Source organism: Cetorhinus maximus, chromosome 31 (assembly GCF_964194155.1).
Source record: "Cetorhinus maximus chromosome 31, sCetMax3.hap1.1, whole genome shotgun sequence".
NCBI lineage: Eukaryota > Metazoa > Chordata > Chondrichthyes > Lamniformes > Cetorhinidae > Cetorhinus > Cetorhinus maximus.
The window spans coordinates 1,148,513-1,165,747 of record NC_135909.1 but is presented as its reverse complement, the minus strand read 5'-3'; the positions used below and the strand labels follow the sequence as shown (position 1 = coordinate 1,165,747).

General features: G+C 42.9%; 1 protein-coding gene across 1 annotated transcript in view; it reads right to left on the bottom strand.

Moving 5' to 3' along the window:
• Positions 1 to 9,352: 9,352 nt before the first annotated feature.
• The window catches only part of LOC144670428 (RNA-binding protein 4-like), a 45,334-nt gene continuing 37,451 nt past the window's right edge, over positions 9,353 to 17,235 (bottom strand). Inside the window, exons 6-8 of the transcript XR_013573878.1 lie at positions 15,141 to 15,211; positions 11,547 to 11,615; positions 9,353 to 10,263 (exon numbers count right to left, since the gene is read on the bottom strand). The gene's annotated coding sequence lies outside the window, so the exon portion shown is untranslated. The remainder of the gene's footprint in view (positions 10,264 to 11,546; positions 11,616 to 15,140; positions 15,212 to 17,235) is intronic.

The following is a 17,235-nucleotide window of genomic DNA, read 5'->3' as shown; positions in this document are numbered from 1 at the left end:
ATGTATTATTTCTTAAAAGCTTGTGCTATATTATATCCCTGTCAAAAGTTCCAGCTACTTTCAATTTTAGACATGGCAAACAGTGGCCACCCTAAACCAGTTCCCCCTTGACTGACCAGCAGTGCTGGTATCCATTTGGCTCACTTTAGCCTAATTATGGAAGTTCCCTATCACATTAGGGAATTTTTCACAGAGCGGATTCCTGCCAGAGACTCACTGACTCAAAAATCCCGACTCCAACGCAATGTTTGTTGCAATTCCCAAGCCAAATAATGAACACTGCCCAGCTGTTCTGTATTTAACGTACAGCAGTAGACAATACTGTCCAATCTGTTCATTGAGACAGCAGCGACATTTCAGGAATCAAATTATTTTTGTTGGACACACTTAAGTGTTGTTTTCGCGTTTGTTGAAATTCAATTATTGAAGGAATGGGTAAATGGATTTAAGGGAAAAGATTTACCAATTGACTGTTTCACGATTTAGAGAGGTTTGGGTCTGAGTGTTATCATGATTTGTGCTTTTTTGTGTCACTGTTCTCTCACAATTTATCTGTATTAGTTTTAAGGAGCCTCGTTCTCAAAGGAGCATTCCATCAGCAGACCCTCAAAATGAACCTTTATGAGGAAGGGATTGATAAAAGCTAATGCTGAAGAAGATTTGTTGAAAGTAACGTTCCTTCCAATTCCTTGGCTGCATTAAATGAGGAGATGGTGGCCAAAAGCACTGCTTTAGCAAGCAGTGTCTTGCTTGAGAACCTCTCTGCAATGCTGGAACAGCAATAGAATGTGGATAATAGGCCAGTGGTTTCCCCACATGCTGAGCTTCCCACCTCATGTTGCTGTGGGCAGTTCCCCACAGGAAGAGGCTACTGCTACAATTCTGTCAATTCTGGTTTACAGAGTCTGGTCACTTGCTGTATGGAAGTTACCTCCAAACTAGAGCCAGACTGACCAGTGCCATGTTCGGTCACCATCCCAGATCCAGTGGACGTGGAGGGCTCATGAGGTTATCCGATTCTATATTTGCTGACTCGGTAGCCATTATTCCTACTGCTGCACACTAAATCCGCAATAATATCACTTTTTTTTCCTGCGGACTGCTTGCACACCATGTTTTGGAAGATGAAACCTGGTTCCCTTGGGAGTGTGTCAGTAATTTCAGGGGTCCCCAAGAGTATGAAGTACAGGAAGTTCCCAGGAGTGTTGTGCAATTTTTTTTTATTCATTCACTGGATGTGGGCATCGCTGACTACGCCAGCATTTATTGCCTATCCCTAATTGCCCTTGAGAAGGTGATGGTGAGCTGCCTTCTTGAATCGCTGCTGTCCATGTGGTGTAGGGACACCCACAGTGCTGTTAGGAAGGGAGCTCCAGGATTTTGATCCTGTGACAGTGAAGGAACAGTGATATATTTCTAAGTCAGGATGGTGTGTGGATTGGAGGGGAACTTGCAGGTGGTAATGTTCCCATGCATCTACTGCCCTTGTCCTTCTAAATGGTAGTGTTCATGGGTTTGGAAGGTGCTCTCTAAGGAGCCTTGGTGAGTTCCTGCAGTGCATCTTATAGATGGTACACACTGTGCACCGGTGGTGGAATGGATGTGGATGTGGTGCCAATCAAGTGGGCTGCTTTGTCCTGGATGGTGTCAAGCTTCTTCAGTGTTGTTGGAGCTGCACTCATCCAGGCAAGTGGAGACTTGTGCCTTGTAGATGGTGGACAGGCTTTGGGGAGTCAGGAGGTGAGTTACTCGCCGCAGGATTCCTATCCTCTGACTTGCTCTTGTAGCCACAGTATTTATATGGATAGTCCAGTTCAGTTTCTGGTCTTGTATAAGCTGCATTTGGCCAGCTGTACAAAAGGTGCATAAACAGCAGCTCACTGAAAACTGTAGCTCATCTGTTCCCATTCCATTTGTGAGTTCTCTCAGTAAAGGTGATAACAGTTTTTGGGAAGTTAGTTCATCCATTGAGTAGGAAGACTCTCATTCCGATTCTCACTCTGTACTCTGGTCACAGTCGATGGAAGGTGTTTGAAGTACTCCAATTGGCTTCAGCACCCTTCAGATTGGAAAGAGAGAAATCGACCAGAATTCCTGCTACTGACAAGTCTTTGTGGAGATGTAATCACTTCAGCAAGTTAAGGACCAGAGAGACTTCTGAAAAGATGCTTAATATGGATGAGTAGTCACACTGAGTTGCAGAGAAGTCGCACTATATGAGTAGTTGCACCCAATTAATTGTTTCTGAACTGCCCAATAACGATGTGAGGTTGAAATAAGATGGGGAACAGAACATGTGCAGTACTGTTTTAATTAGACACTGAAGTAGCCCCTGAACCTAGCCATCATGCATATGTTAACCGACTGAAATTGACTGGAGCCAGACCACTTTGTGAAGCCTTGTCCCTTTTTGAAAAGATCACTGGCACAGACTTCTACTGTCATAGGCTAGTTTTCCCCAACTCTGTAGTCCCAAGGCCAATTGTAGCAGCCCACATGCATACAGGTACTCCTAAAGCAAAGGAAAGCAGCCTCCCCAACTTCTTGTGGTTTGTCTCCTAAGGATTCCAGGTAGGTGTGTATGTGTATGTTTGTGAAATGCATGCACTTTGCTTATGATCTTACTCACTGAGGCTGTATTTCACTGTAATGTAGACCTTAACCCAGAGGGGACTTCAGTGGGCTTATCTAGGACACATACACTTTCAAAGCCATCCCCAGGTTTTGTCTCTCACACTCAACTGTAGAGTCAGAAAGTGGTTGTCTCTCTCTCTCTCACACACACACACACACACACACGTGGATCAGCATTCTTCAGTCCAAAGGGGTCAGAAATCCATCCATATCCTTAGGAATGTCAGTGAGAGGTTTCTGAGCTACTGGGTCAGCACAGATAAGTGATTAAACCTGGGACCTTGGTGGTCTATATGAAAGAGTTAATTCTTTTAGCCCTTAAACCACTGCGAGAATGGGCAGCTTTATAGGAGCTTAATCATCTAGAAAAATCTGTGAGGGGCCACAACTTGTTAGTCAACACTCTTGATCAAAGTCCCATTTTTGATTAAATTAGGCTGATTTAAAGCTTGCAGTATCTCTAATCGCTAATTGGTCAGGTAAAATGTGTCTTCATTCAGCTGCATCTCCTCTTGCTTCTATCACCTCTTACTGTCTTTAAGAGCTCTCCTGTATTCTGAGAGATGTCTGAATGGCTTCAGATTAAAGAGAGATGCTAATGAGGGCACCTCTAAACCTGTACTCCCTTCAAACGATGCCTTTCTTTGATCTCTCACCTTTGAAGTCTTTTTTAAAATCCTGTTTGTGTGTTCAGTAAAACTTCATCTGCATGTTTCTGCTAGTTAAATCTTTGTCCATAAAATAATCTGTTCAGAGAGCCTAGGGAGATTTGGCATTTTATACCAGTCGCAGTTTTTTCTATATTTTCTTCATTGGGCCAGGCAGTTTTTTTAAAATCTGGAAGTTGTTCTTGCTAAAGGGCAACAGCCCCAGGTCCCATCGCTGTTAGTCACCTCATCCTGGACAGCAGAAGTGACCAGGAGTTGGGATCAGGACCCCTAGGCTAGGGAAGAGAAGGATCAGCCAACATTCACCACCCAGTGACTGATCCTGGACAATGCATGCATTAGAACTATTTTTTTCTTTACTCTTTCAAGGGATGTGGGTGTCAAAGGCTGGCATTTGTTGCCCATCCCTAATTGCCCTTGAATTGAGTGCCTTGCTAGGCTATTTCAGAGGGCGGTTAAGAGTCAACCGCATTACTGCAGGTCTGGAGACACAAGTAGGCCAGACTGGGTAAGAATGGCAGGTTTCCTATAGGAAGGGCATAAGTGAACCAGATGGGTTTTTACAACAATTGATGATAGTTTCATGGTCACCATTACTGAGATTAGTTTTATATTCCAGAGTTATTAACTGAACTTAAATTCTACCAGCTGCCATGGTGGGATTTGAACACTGTGTTCCCAGAACATTAGCCTGGGCCTCTGGATTACTAGTCCAGTGACATTACCATTACACCACCACCTCCCCAGGGAGACATTAGGTGAGGGTCAGATTGGGCTTGGATGTGTCGCCTGGTAACATCCACTATCCCAAGTTCATACATGAAGAGCATGAAGGATGGGGGTTGGTGGGGGAGAAGGGAAGAGGCAGAACCAGCTTCCTTAGAACTGTGGCCCCCAGTAAGGGTCATATATTTCAAAGAGGGAGCAGAAAATTGGGTGGTGTAAATATATAAGAAGCGGGATTCTGCTCATGGTGGTAAAGATTAGCATTAAACGGGGCAGAAGAATGGAAAACTAACAACGCAAGAGACCTCAGCTGATATAACCATTGGTAGTTTTCAGTCCTGTATTTTATGTTGCCACTTTGTGATTGACTTCTGGGCCAGGATTTTCCCAGTGGGGTGTGGGGCCTGCTCGCTGACGCATAAAATGACGCGCGGTGACGTTGGGCGGAACTCCCGACATCACCGTGCCCCATTTAAATTTTCAGGTAGGCTGGGGCTCAGTAAAATCAGCTGTGTGCCCGCCGACCCGTCAATGGCCAATTGAGACCACTGACAGAGTCATTAAACTAATTAATGGACATGCCCGTCCAACCTTAAGGCCGGGAGCCCTGGCGGAAATTAGAAAAAGCATGAAACCTCATCCACCGGCAGGATAAGGTTTCATGTAGGTTTTTAAAAATTTAATTAAAGTGTTTTTAAAAGTTATGCACATGTCCCAACTCATATGACAGTGTCACATGAGGGGACATGTCAGGGAACTTTTTTTTCTATTTTTTAATGTACAGCCAATCTCCCTGAGGCAGCACTTAGCCTCAGGGAGATGAGTGCGCTCTTTTGTGCACGTGTGAATGAGCTTACTCTCGGCTCAGGGAATTCCCCCGCCCACACAGGGAGCGCATAGTGCATCCGTGCGGATGTCACACTGGGCAGGCCTTAATTGGCCCGCCCACATTAATTGGCGGTGCGCTTCCGCTCTTCAACATCCCCCCCCAACGGGGGGAAAATTCTGCCCCTGGTGAAGGGTGGATGGATGTCCAGCTACTGAGCCACTTTGGCCTGTATTCTGCTAGGTGAAATAAATTTGCCGGTGGTGCTCCTTCCTCCTCAGTGCTGGCAAACATGTTTCTGATACTTACATTTCAAACGATGCCTTACTAATAAGAATGGGCTGATAAAACACTAATGTCTCTCTTTAATATTACAACTGCATTATATCGGTGTTAAAACGTGCATTTTTTTTAGCAAGGTCATGGAAATGAATAAGCTAAATTGACAGTGTCTGAATGGCAGTGTGAGTGAGTGGACCTAATGCCTCTTCTAAAATATCCCAATTCACAATGGTCACTGGACCCACTGAGCCAACTATAGCCCTGGGGGTATCTCCACTGGCTGTTGTTGTTGTTGATGCTGCCCAGTGTTACATACTTCATGAAAAGTATGAGACTGGACTTCTCGGCCCGACATGTAAAGGCAAAACGTGCCAAGTGCACTATCAGCCACCCACTACCTCACCCAAGTTGGGGATCTACGTGTTGACATGTGATGCCCTCTTCTGTGCTCACCTGGCGTCCGTGTGTTTTACACAGACCAGACCCAAGTTCAGTCCCCAGCCTGTGCTGACTTCAGTACCACTGAGTTTCAGGGATTGAACAATTAATCTCCTGATTCCAGCTGGAACTCAATACCAAACTTGATTGTGCATTATATAGTTACCCAGTATTTCCAGCACCGAAACAGACTATTTGACCCAACAAGTCCATGCCAGTGTTATGCTTTGTCCTGGATGGTGTTGAGCTCCTTCAGCTTTGTTGGAGCTGCATTCATCCAGGCAAGTGGAGAGTATTCCATCACATTCCTGACTTATGCCTTGATGGTGGGGACAGGCTTTGGGGAGTCAGGTGGCAAATGACTCTGCAGAATTCCCAGCCTCTGACCTGCTCTCACAGCCACAATATTTATATGACTGGTCGAGTTCAGTTTCTGGTTAATGGTAACCGCCCCCCCCAACCAAGATATTGATAGTGGGGGATTCAATGATGGTAATGCCATGGAGAGATGGTTAAATTCTCCCTTTTTTGAGATGGTCATTGTCTGGCACGAATGTTACTTATTAGCCCAAGCCCGAATGTTGTCAATTATCCCATCAGCATATTTTTTATTCTTGTCTCACTCGTGTGTATCTAGAATTCCATTCAATACATCTGTGTCTCAACCACTCCTTGTAGTGAGTTCTCACCACTCTGAATAAAAACGTTTCTCTGAATTTCCTATTGGATTTTCTGGTGACTACCTTATATTTGTAGTCCTCGTTCTCGTCTCCCCAAACAAGTGGAAACATCTTCTGTACATCTATCCTATTATGTGTCCACTGAGCCATCCTGGGCATTATTTAAACTGTTTGTATTTTATATTATTTACTTGAAAGACTTGTTTTCTCCACAATATTGTGTGAGGCCCCTCAAAAATCCAAGTTTGATGCAAATTCTTGTCTTTCCCAATCCAGAATGCTTGCTACAATCTTCACTGTTTCCAAGCAAAATACTGAATTTCAGTAATAGTTTAGATAATTTCTTTGTTCCCACTTTTTGTTTTAAAAAAAACAAGGTCCTCTTCAACGAAGTGTGTCTATTGGTTTATTTTCATTTTAACACAGGACCTGGGGGGTACTAGTAGAAAACCTTGGAGAGTGATGATGCTACCAGATCCAATCTTAGTAATGTGGAACAAGGATGTTGCCAGGACTGGAGAATTTCAGCTGTGGCGAAAGACTGGATGAGCTGGGGGTTGTTTTCTTTGAAAAAGACTGTGTGAAGAGATTTAACTGAGGTGTATAAAATTACAAGGGCTCTGTTCCACACTGCAGAGGTCAATAACCAGGCGGTATAGATTTAAAGTAATTGGCAGAAGGGAGTTGAGGATTTTTCATCCAGAAAGCAGTGGGGGCCTGGAACTCATTGCCTGAAAGGAATCATTTTTACTTGCCCTATTTAAAAAAAACTTTGGAAAAATGTAGATTGAGGAAAGATTGGATGGAGGTGTACAACATTATAATAGCTTTGGATAGGTGGACAAAGAAAAGCTATTGTTAGCTGATGGTAGAAGGAATTGGGGCACAGATGTAAGGTTTTTGATGTGCAGAAGGGCCCTTAAGGGAATTAAACTTTCAGGGCTATGGGGATAGTGTGGGGAAGTTGTGCAATGGTATCCTTCTGTAACAATAATGACTCTGCAGTGACTGGACGTGCTGTAATTTACAAGACTGTGGACAAATGGCTAGAATGTAGGTTTATGCTGAAATGGCTGCCTAATGCGCTGTAAATCTCTGATTAGCAAACAATATTAGGAATTTAAGTACAAAGTGAAACAACTCTATTAGACCAGCTCCTTGTCAAAGATTACTCTGGTAAAACTGAAATCAGTTGGGTGTAGGAAAATAATAAGCAGAAATATTGGAATAGTGTCTACAAATGTTCTTTGAACTTCATTCTACCAAACTACAGAGAAAAATACTTTGTTTTTGTCTTTGTTTAGCAGAGTGGGATGTGTTATACTGCATGAAGCATATATTCATTCATGGTTAATGTGCTTTATGTTGTGTATGAAAACTCGGTTTGTTGAATGGATGATGCCCCAAGTTCATTGTCAGTTATTAGGAATCTTAGAGCCTCCAAAGAAAGAGATGTTTTCATCCTGTCGGTATGAGCTGGGTTTGCACATGGGTTGGAGGTGAAGTCAGCATTCCACCATTTTCTAGTACGTGTTAGTGTATTTCTGCCTTTTCTATGTGTAGATCTCCCAGTTCTATAGGTCATATGGCAGGTTTTGTATTTAATGCCTGACCCACATTCAGATCAAGGCCACTTGTGGAAAATTTTTCACTGATGAATTAGAGGTGGTGCAGAATACAGTAAACTCTCGTTCTAATCCCGTGTTTCACCTGCCCTGGGAGTGTTTGATTAGGGACAGTGTAGAGGGAACTTTATACTGATTGGCATAGGTTAGATACAGAGTGAGAGAGAACTTTACTTTGTATTGAACTGTTGACCTTAGATGTCCAAAAGGTAAACTCTATTTCCAGCCTCTGATTTTTTTTTTCACCTTGAAGGGCACAAATTATTGAAGAAAAAGTGCTTCACATTGTGTTAATTGATGAGGGTAGAATAATAGAGATTCCAACTATAATTTTCTTGTCAATATTCTCCGTCCTTGTACAGTGAAAGCTAAGTTGAAAAAAATTTGATTTCTGACTGCAGTACAAAAGCAAAGTAACAGAGGTTCAGAAAATGAAGGGGTGTTATGATTCAAGTCTCTATCTTGTTCCAGTCTTTTCACAACAACATCGCTTTGAAAATGGGTACAATTAATTTTCCCCAGTGATGAATCATGGTCATTAGCTTTCAGACTAGGCAGCCGCCGGCATGAGATATTCCCAACTGCAAATGTCCTTTGATAAGTTATGTAACTAGAGAGCATCCATAAACCATTAGCCTTATAAAAAGCAGGCCTGCTAAATCATAGAATGATGGGGTTGGGATCCCCACATGGTGAGTCCTGATTTCAATCATGTTACAAAGTGAAGGCCAATCAGCTCACGTGGAGGTAAAATCATTTGTTTTTAAGTGGAGCCCTTTCGTTTGCTAGACTGGGATAATCTTGCCTCCTTTGTTGCACAAGTTGAAAGAAGATACAGCATCCCTCAGCCAGGCAGGTCAGGTCAACAGGTAATGGTGAGACAAGCCGCAAATTAATACCTCCTTGGCAACTGCGCATAGGCATGTGTTTTGGAGGGAGGGAAGTGTTTTAAACCTTTTATCAATCAAGAAAGAGCTGACTTCAGCTCAGGAAGGAATGGTTGTAATTGAGTTCAATACTCATGGTGAGTAAAATTGTTTACTCTTGGGATGTGGGTATCACAAGTAAGGCTGGCATTTATTGCCCAGCTCTAATTGCCCTTGAAAAGGTGGTGGGCCACCTTCTTGAACTGCTTATTATCCATGTGGTGAAGGTGCTCCCCTACTGTCAAGTAGGGAGTTCAAGATTTTGGCCTACCAATGAAGGAAAAGCAATACAGTGCAAGTCAGGGTAGCATGTGAACTCGGAGGCAATGGACTTGAGAAGTGCTACTGAATCGTTAGTACACCAGGCCAAAGTGCTGCACACCTATGATTTAACTCCCGAGTATAAACTGCTGTTTAGCGTGCCTATAACCGTTGGAGCTCATTTTTAGGTATGCCTGGTGCTGCTCCAAGAATGCTCTTTTACACTCTGTGATCAATAGTGGTAACTTGGTTTGTAAAGAGAACATCAGGCACTGAGGTCAGGTGTAGCACTTCAACTGTCAACTCAGTTTTTAATAGAACATGTGTGTATATATAGTTCTTACAACATAATCAAATGTTGAACAGCCATAAGTATAAATTAGGATAGTGCAGGAACTTTATTGGATAAACTCAAGTCCTGATTGAGGGTGGAAGATGGGAGAATATTTCTAATAGTTAAATTTAACAATTCACGCATCAGATGTTCAGCTGTAGGACCAGTACAAATACACTCTCAGATTTTTTAAATAATATTTATTCATCATCAGGATGCAGGCAAGGCCACCAACATTTATTGTCCATCCTAGTTGCCCTTGGGTTAGCTGCCTCGTGCTGGAGTCTATACGTTGAAGGTGTGTATCCACGCTGTTGTTAGGAAGGGAGTTCCAAGATTCTGACCCAGTGACAAGGAAGGAGTGGTGATAAATTTCTCCCTCTATCCCCCTTTCTTCTCTCTGCTTCATTTCCTCCCCTCCACCCATGCACCTGCACTCCCCACCCCCCCACCCCCCATTCTCTCTCTCTCCCCACCCCCTTGCTGCTGGCCTACCTGAAATGCTAACTCAGCCCAGACTCAGCAGCTTATGATTCACATGCCATAATAATATTGTCTGCATTGATCTCATCCACCATAAAAATATACCATTCACTGACTGAAGGTTTAAATGGTGTAAATTACAGACTACAATTGTCTCCTTTTCCCAAACACTACTCACTTTAAACAGGTAAAAGGATCGCACCAAGGTTCCCTGGGTAAGTGCCATGTTCCGGTGCAGTTCAAAGCTATACAGACCACTGAAGTTTTGTCCCTGTTGTGTGCTGTTAGTTATCTGAGCCACAGAGGCAGGAAGGGACACTAACCAATGGGCTCAGGAGTGTCCAAGTGAGAAATGATTCCATTCCCAACTGCTATCTCTGCTGAAAAGAGCACAATGGATATTAAGTGAGGAGAGCATCAACTGCGATGCCCAGCACCTTCAAGACAGGATAAGATGTAAAAGGAGACATAACACATTGATCAGAAAGATCAGCTTTCTGGCACTTCCTCTCTTGCTTAAGGTATTGTTCTTCACCTGTTCTGGACTATGCAGTGCAGTGAAACCATACAGCCTGTTGATTAGAATTCCAATCCATCCCCAAGCTTCAATTTTCCTGTAGTGACGCACTGCACCTTGTACTGACTGCTACTCTATTAGATCTGCAGTGTGCTGAATCTGATATCACATTGCTATGTTCAGGCCCCTGCATAATTCAGTTCTTCTGTTAATTCCAGTCTCTCTTTTTTATTTTGCCAGCCTCCTCCCCATTCCACATGTCAATCCATAGACATCCCCAGTTACACTACTACAACCCCTATTTCCCCAGCTCTCCAACCCTTCTGATTCTGCATTCCATTTCGCTGCCCTCTAATTCCATACTTCATTCTCTGATTTGCTGCCAAGAAGATCCATATGCCTGGATAGCGGGTGAGGAGCAAGTTTGGGCTGTGATGCCCTTCATGGTTGAACAACCTACCTACACTCTTGTATTGTTGAGTGAGATACCAAAGGTTACCTGCTGCTTTTGGAATGTTACATTACAGAGACTTGAGCACAAAATCTAGGTTGACACTCCCAGTGCAGTGGTGAACAAGGGCTGCACTTGTGGAGATGCAGCATTTTGGATGAGACATTAGACCATTGCACTCTCAGGCAGTTGGAAATAGATCCCATGGCGTTATTCAGAATAAGCAGTGGAGTGTGCTAGCCAGCATTTATCCTTCAAATCAATACCACTTAGAACAAATTCTCTGGTCAGTTTCCCATTGCTCCATTTGGGATCTTGCTGTGCACAAATTGGCTGCCGCATTTCCCAACTTGGGGGGTTTTTTCCTGCACCGTGTTTGGGTCTTCAATGTCACCCCCAACTCCATCCTCCTCCTTTCTGCTGTGGTGACCAGAACAGTGCTTGCAACCAAATTATAGCACTCCTCTACTTGTACACCACTATTTTAGATCACTGCATAGTTATCTAAAGTGGGAACTTTGACTAATTTCCTCCCACGCCTGAACTAAATTATAACAATTACACACTTCCACAGTAGCGCATAAAGTGTCAGCCTAAATTAAGTGCCTGAGTCTCTGGGGTAGGGCTTGAGCCCACGAGTGTACTAAACATGCATTACAGAAAGCAGCCCGTTAGCACGGACACAGTACACTTACCAAGGATTATCTCAATACGTGCAATTTCAACTACGAGCAGGACTAGACGCTTCAGATTGAGTCAGGAGCCTGGAACACAGCAAGTTCATTAATTTTGTTAGTATTGTTGTATTAATAATGATCATGTAGTTTTGGGATTATGAATTTTCTTGTTAAAAGTGAATTATTGCTAACAGACAAATTCAGCATGTCAAATTTTTAATAGAACTCTGAATCTGATGGGACAAGTGCTGTCTGCACAGTGATGGTAATGGACAGATAAATGTGTTTAGCCAGATATTTCTCCCATACACTTAATTACATCAAAGATCCCTCTGCATATTGTCAAAAGAATTATTTCCAAAACTTCCCAGTACAATTATTCTTGCGCCTAAATTCCAGGTGTTTGATGTACGAGATTGGTGTGGAGCGGTAATATGAACCCAGTTATCAAAACTAGTTCAGTATCTGATTGAAGTTCAGTCAGGAGAAATGTTCTGTGGATTCAGTCTGGAGATTAAAATGACTGCCTCAATTACATATTAAAGGGGCACAGTCAACTCTAACCATCTGGTTTTCCAAGGAATAAGCAGCTCCTTCTGTGCTGCTCAGCTACACATTTCAGAAGGGTCCTTAATTGATCTCACATGAGCTAGCGATACAGGGTGCCACAATATTGTTAACATGCTCCTGAGTCATTTTCTTTTTATTCATTCATGGGATGTGGGCCTCCCTGGCTGGGCCAGCATTTATTGCCCATCCCTAGTTGCCCTTGAGAAGATTGGTGGTGAGCTGCCTTTTTGGCAAGGGTGAAATCAGCCAGAGTTCCTAACTCCTGTTTGCTTTTCAAGTGACCTCTGCTGGAAATGCATTTTGTGGATGTCAGCTGAGAACAGTGCCAAGGCTCCGTGCCATTGATACTCTGTTTGTAGTCTAAGCTCACACGAAGAAAAGCCACTTGGAAGAGTTACTGGGGACTGGGAGGTAAACATTTCAGGTCGATGACCTTTCAGTTGAACTCTCAGATGGCAGACTAGCAAGCTAAGCCACCACACGACAATTTTCCAGAAACATCCATTTATATTTTAATTGTGCCATTCCTGTTCCCTTTCTTTGTGGTAATTGCTGACAAATACTGGAGAGTCTGTTGGCCTGAGCTGTCAGAAGTGCTGTGGCGAGAAGGAGGGCAGTGTTCAGGAGTTGAATTGTTTTGCTTGACTACCTTTAGCAACCAGGGAGATTTTGACTTCAATGGAAATGAAAATCATTCGATATATAAAAGGGACCGCCAACTTTTATCACCCCTTTTACACTATTGAATGATGTGCTTGGTATTTGTTTAATTATATTTTACTGATTTGGAAACCAACCTGTATAGATGTTTTTTTTTTCTCTCTAACATCACATTGCAGAGTTTGTGTGGTGATGAGAGTTTCACACTGATTTATGCATGCTGCTTTGAGTCACATCTTTGTTCGGGGGCCTGCTGATGATTAATCTTCTCATACACACTGGCTTTATCGTATCTCAAACCCCAGAGTTCTCCCTCATTGATTAAGTGGCCTTTCTGAGACAAAGAGGACTGATTCCTTTAAAGAGGAATAAGCACCCAAGGAAATGTGGAGCGATAATTTCTCTCCCCGTTTGCATTCTGTTCAAACAGCAAGAGCACATTTCAGGCACCAATGATGATGCAATCACTTCTGTGCCACAGATGGCATTTGGTCCATTTTAATAAATGGATCAAACAAAATTCATTCTGGCCGCAAACCAGAAAGAACTTGTATTTATATCGCGCCTTTCAGTCTGGAACTTAAAGCAAATGCTTTATTCAGAGTGCTAACAAAAACACGGAGGAAATTAAACCTCTGAGATGGCACCGTAATCTGGCAGTGCCTTCATTCAATCACTAAATTAATTATTAGTTTCCAGAAAAGTTGATGACAACTGCCCTGTAAAGGTGTCTGAGTAAAAAAGGTAATGTTTTGTCTGTTTTCATTCTGTTACCTTAAAAGAAACGACACCATTACTGAGCATCAGCTTCTCACCCAGTCAAACACTTAACCGTCACAGCTGTGGCCCATTATATTCAGCACCAAACTAATGACACACACGTGACCACAGATCCAAGCAGAACGGTTGTTCAAGTACAATTTTGGACCTGAAAGTCTGATTTTGAAACAGCTATTTAAGCAACAACTCTCAGAAGTTGAATTAGCCACCAAACATTTTGACTTTTCCCATAACAGCTGGTTTCCCCACTCAGTAAATCCCTTGGAGGGACAGCAAGTCTGATGATATAGTCCTCTCTCTGAGGTGGGGAGGCGGAGAAAGGCACTGCAGGTTTGGCAAGTGATCAGACTAGAGCCATCAGTTATTTAGAACTTCACCAATCTCACTTCCAGACATCACCAGTTACATTCCCAAACCTGGCCACTTCTCGCCTCACCCAGGGAACGTTTCAAATTCCTGGCCCATCCAGCTCACCTGCTTCATTTTGAATTTATCCCCTTTCCTATGATAAAGTCTGTGCTAACCCATATTTATGACACTTGTCGTCTTCAACAGTTTCAGTTTCTCTGGCCCCAAATCTCTTCCCCATGAAGGCCAGTGCCACCACCCCTTTCTCAGGCAGCACTCCAATCTGTCTCCATCTACCACCACCAGTTTTGTGACAACAATTTAATGTACATCCTTCAGTGGGAATCTGCCACCTACTGCTTCTTCTATCTCGTCCCTCCGTGGCCCCATGCCTTTCCCCCACTTCCCTATCTCTATAGCCTACAATCTGCCTTCCAATTCTGGCCTCTCGTGCATCCCCAATTTTAATTGCTCTACCATCTAACATTTCATCCAAAAGATCTCCTTTTGCTTTGGGCAAGACCAATGAAGGGACAATGAATCAGCCTTTGCTTTTCAGCTCTGATCAACGGTATCCACCTGAACCATCAGTTTGACTCTTCTCCTTGTAGAATCTGACTTGCCAAGTATTTTCAGCATTTTTTTGCCTTTACGAGACAGACAGAGACTGAATGAATTCACAGTTGAACCTAGTGATGTAGCATTAATGAAGGCTTTCATAATCCAACACCATATGTCAGACATGGATAGTATTGTAAAGACTGCAGTTTATCAAGATAGAGATGATAACAGACTTTATTCAGGTTGTACATTACTCAACAGACTCTGAATGTAATGCTATGTGCTTCACTCTGTATCCACTGGGGCTGTGGAAAAAATACACCTTAGATTAATTGGAATAATATCAGGGGCAAGAGGATAATAGTAAGAATGGAGTCTGAAATTTGTACTCAAAGCTCAAAGGACAGCAGAGAAGGAATATTTTCCACACAATGAGTTAATGGCATATGCAATCCATTACTACAAGGGCTTACTGAAATCATGTCAGTTGCAATATTTAACAAGCACTTTTAGAAAAAAGGTTTAAGGATATAGGGAAATTGATTACCAGAATAAAAGATACCACAGACACACAATCATTATGGGCTGAATGACCTCCTTTCATGTAAATTCTCTATGATATTGGTCCTCCAAGAAGCACTTAGATATATGTGTATATTTTTAATTAGTCCATATAGCCCCTCTAGGACATACCTGTCAGTTCCACAGTGGGCGAAGAAGACCTAAAGTGTTGCACAGCTCTACAGAGAGAAGAATGACATATCCTGTGAGGAGAAGAAAAGTGATTCAGCTTTTGAAATGATGCAGACGGAAGAATGTTTTACAGTGAGACCACCCCCCCCACCCATCTCCAAACTTTCCTTTACTATTTAAGTACGTTAGCTTTGTGAATGAGACAGTGTTTGTTTTTCTCACAAATTAGTTTGTAGGGTTGGAAGAGCTTTCAAAAGAAAAAGCTTGGGTTCCGACTGATAGAAAGTGCTGACTTAACCATTGAGAATTCACTGTTTGTCACCCTTTGTCGACAGTGCCCAACAACGTTTGCAACAAAACAGTGGTCCCATCTGCCTGGTGGTGCCTTCATCATGGCATAAAGGGACGGATTAGAACTCAAACAGGAATAGGAGAACAGAGGTGACAGAAAATACGTGCAAGAAAGCACAGGAACATAGCAGTAGGCCATTCAGCCTGTCAAGCCTGCTCCGCCTTTCAAACAGATCTAGGTTGATCATCTACCTCGATGCCATTTTTCCCCATATCCCTTGATGCCATTAGTATCCAGAAATCTATCAATTTCCATCTTGAACGTACTCAATGATTGAGCTTTGTTATGACACAGCAGTTGGTAAAGGCTGAGTTGTTTAAATCCCAGAGGGAAACTTGAACAACTGTCATAATCTATATTTTCAATTAGTATGTTTGAGATGCAGCTCTGAATTCAGGAATAAGACCACTGAGCCTCAAAAGGTTTTTTTTATATAAAACTAAATTAAACATTTATTAATTTAACAAATTTAAACACATACATACATCTGTAAATTACTATCATAACTTCTCCCGCTAGGCGCAAGATTTTACTCCCACACTTGAATGCTTTATTCAACAAATGCAAATTTACACTTTACCTTTTAACTTCCTTACATTTATCTAATTAACATCTCAAAACTACTATATATCAAAGCACCCAGACTAGCTGGCTTTAATCCAATTAAGACACACGCCCCACTACAATTCTACTTTAAAAACTAATTTCTAGTAACATTATAGACAATATCTCTTCATGACAGCTTCCACAGTCCTCTGGGGTAGAGAATTCCAAAGATTCACCACCCTTTGGGTGAAGAAATTCCTCCTCAACTCAGTCTTAAATGGCCCTCCCCTTATTCTGAGGCTGTGTCCCATGGTTCTAGATTCACCAGCCAGGGGGAACCATCCTGTCTACATCTACCCTGTCACACCCTGTAAGAAGTTTGTAAGTTTCAATGAGATCACCTCTCATTTTTTCGGAACTCCAGAGAATACAGGCCAAGTTTCCTCAATCTCTCCTCATAAGGCAATCCCGTCATCCCAGTTACATCCCCTCTATGTTAAGTATATCCTTCCTTACACAGGAGGCCAAGACCGTACACAATACTCCAAGGCTCTATACAATTTTCTTTTTTAATTCGTTCACAGGATGTGAGCGTTGCTGGCTGGGCCAGCATTTATTGTCCATCCCTAATTGCCCTTGAGAAGGTGGTGGTGAGCTGCCTTCTTGAACCGCTGCAGTCCATGTGGTGTAGGTACACCCACAGCGCTGTTAGGGAGGGAGTTCCAGGATTTTGACCCAACAACAGTGAAGGAACTGTGATACATTTCCAACTCAGGTTGGCGAGTGGCTTGGATGTAACTTGCAGGTGCTGATGTTCCCATGTGAGTGGTCGTGGGTTTGGAAGGTGCTGCCTAAGGAACCTTGGTGAATTTTTGTATTGCATTTTGTAGATAGTACACACTGCTGCTACTGTGCATCAGTGGTGAAGTGAATGTTTGTGGATGGGGTGCCAATCCAGCAGGCTGCTTTGTCCTGGATGGTGTCAGGTTCTTGAGTGTTGTTGAAGTGGCACTCATCCAGGCAAGCGGAGAGTATTTCATCATACTCCTGGCCTGTGCCTTGTAGATGGTGGACAGGCTTTGGGGAGTCAGGAGCTGAGTTACTCACTACAGGATTCCTAGCCTCTGGCCTGCTCTTGTAGCCACAGTACTTATATGGCTAGTCCAGTTCAGTTTCTGGACAATGGTAACCTCCAGG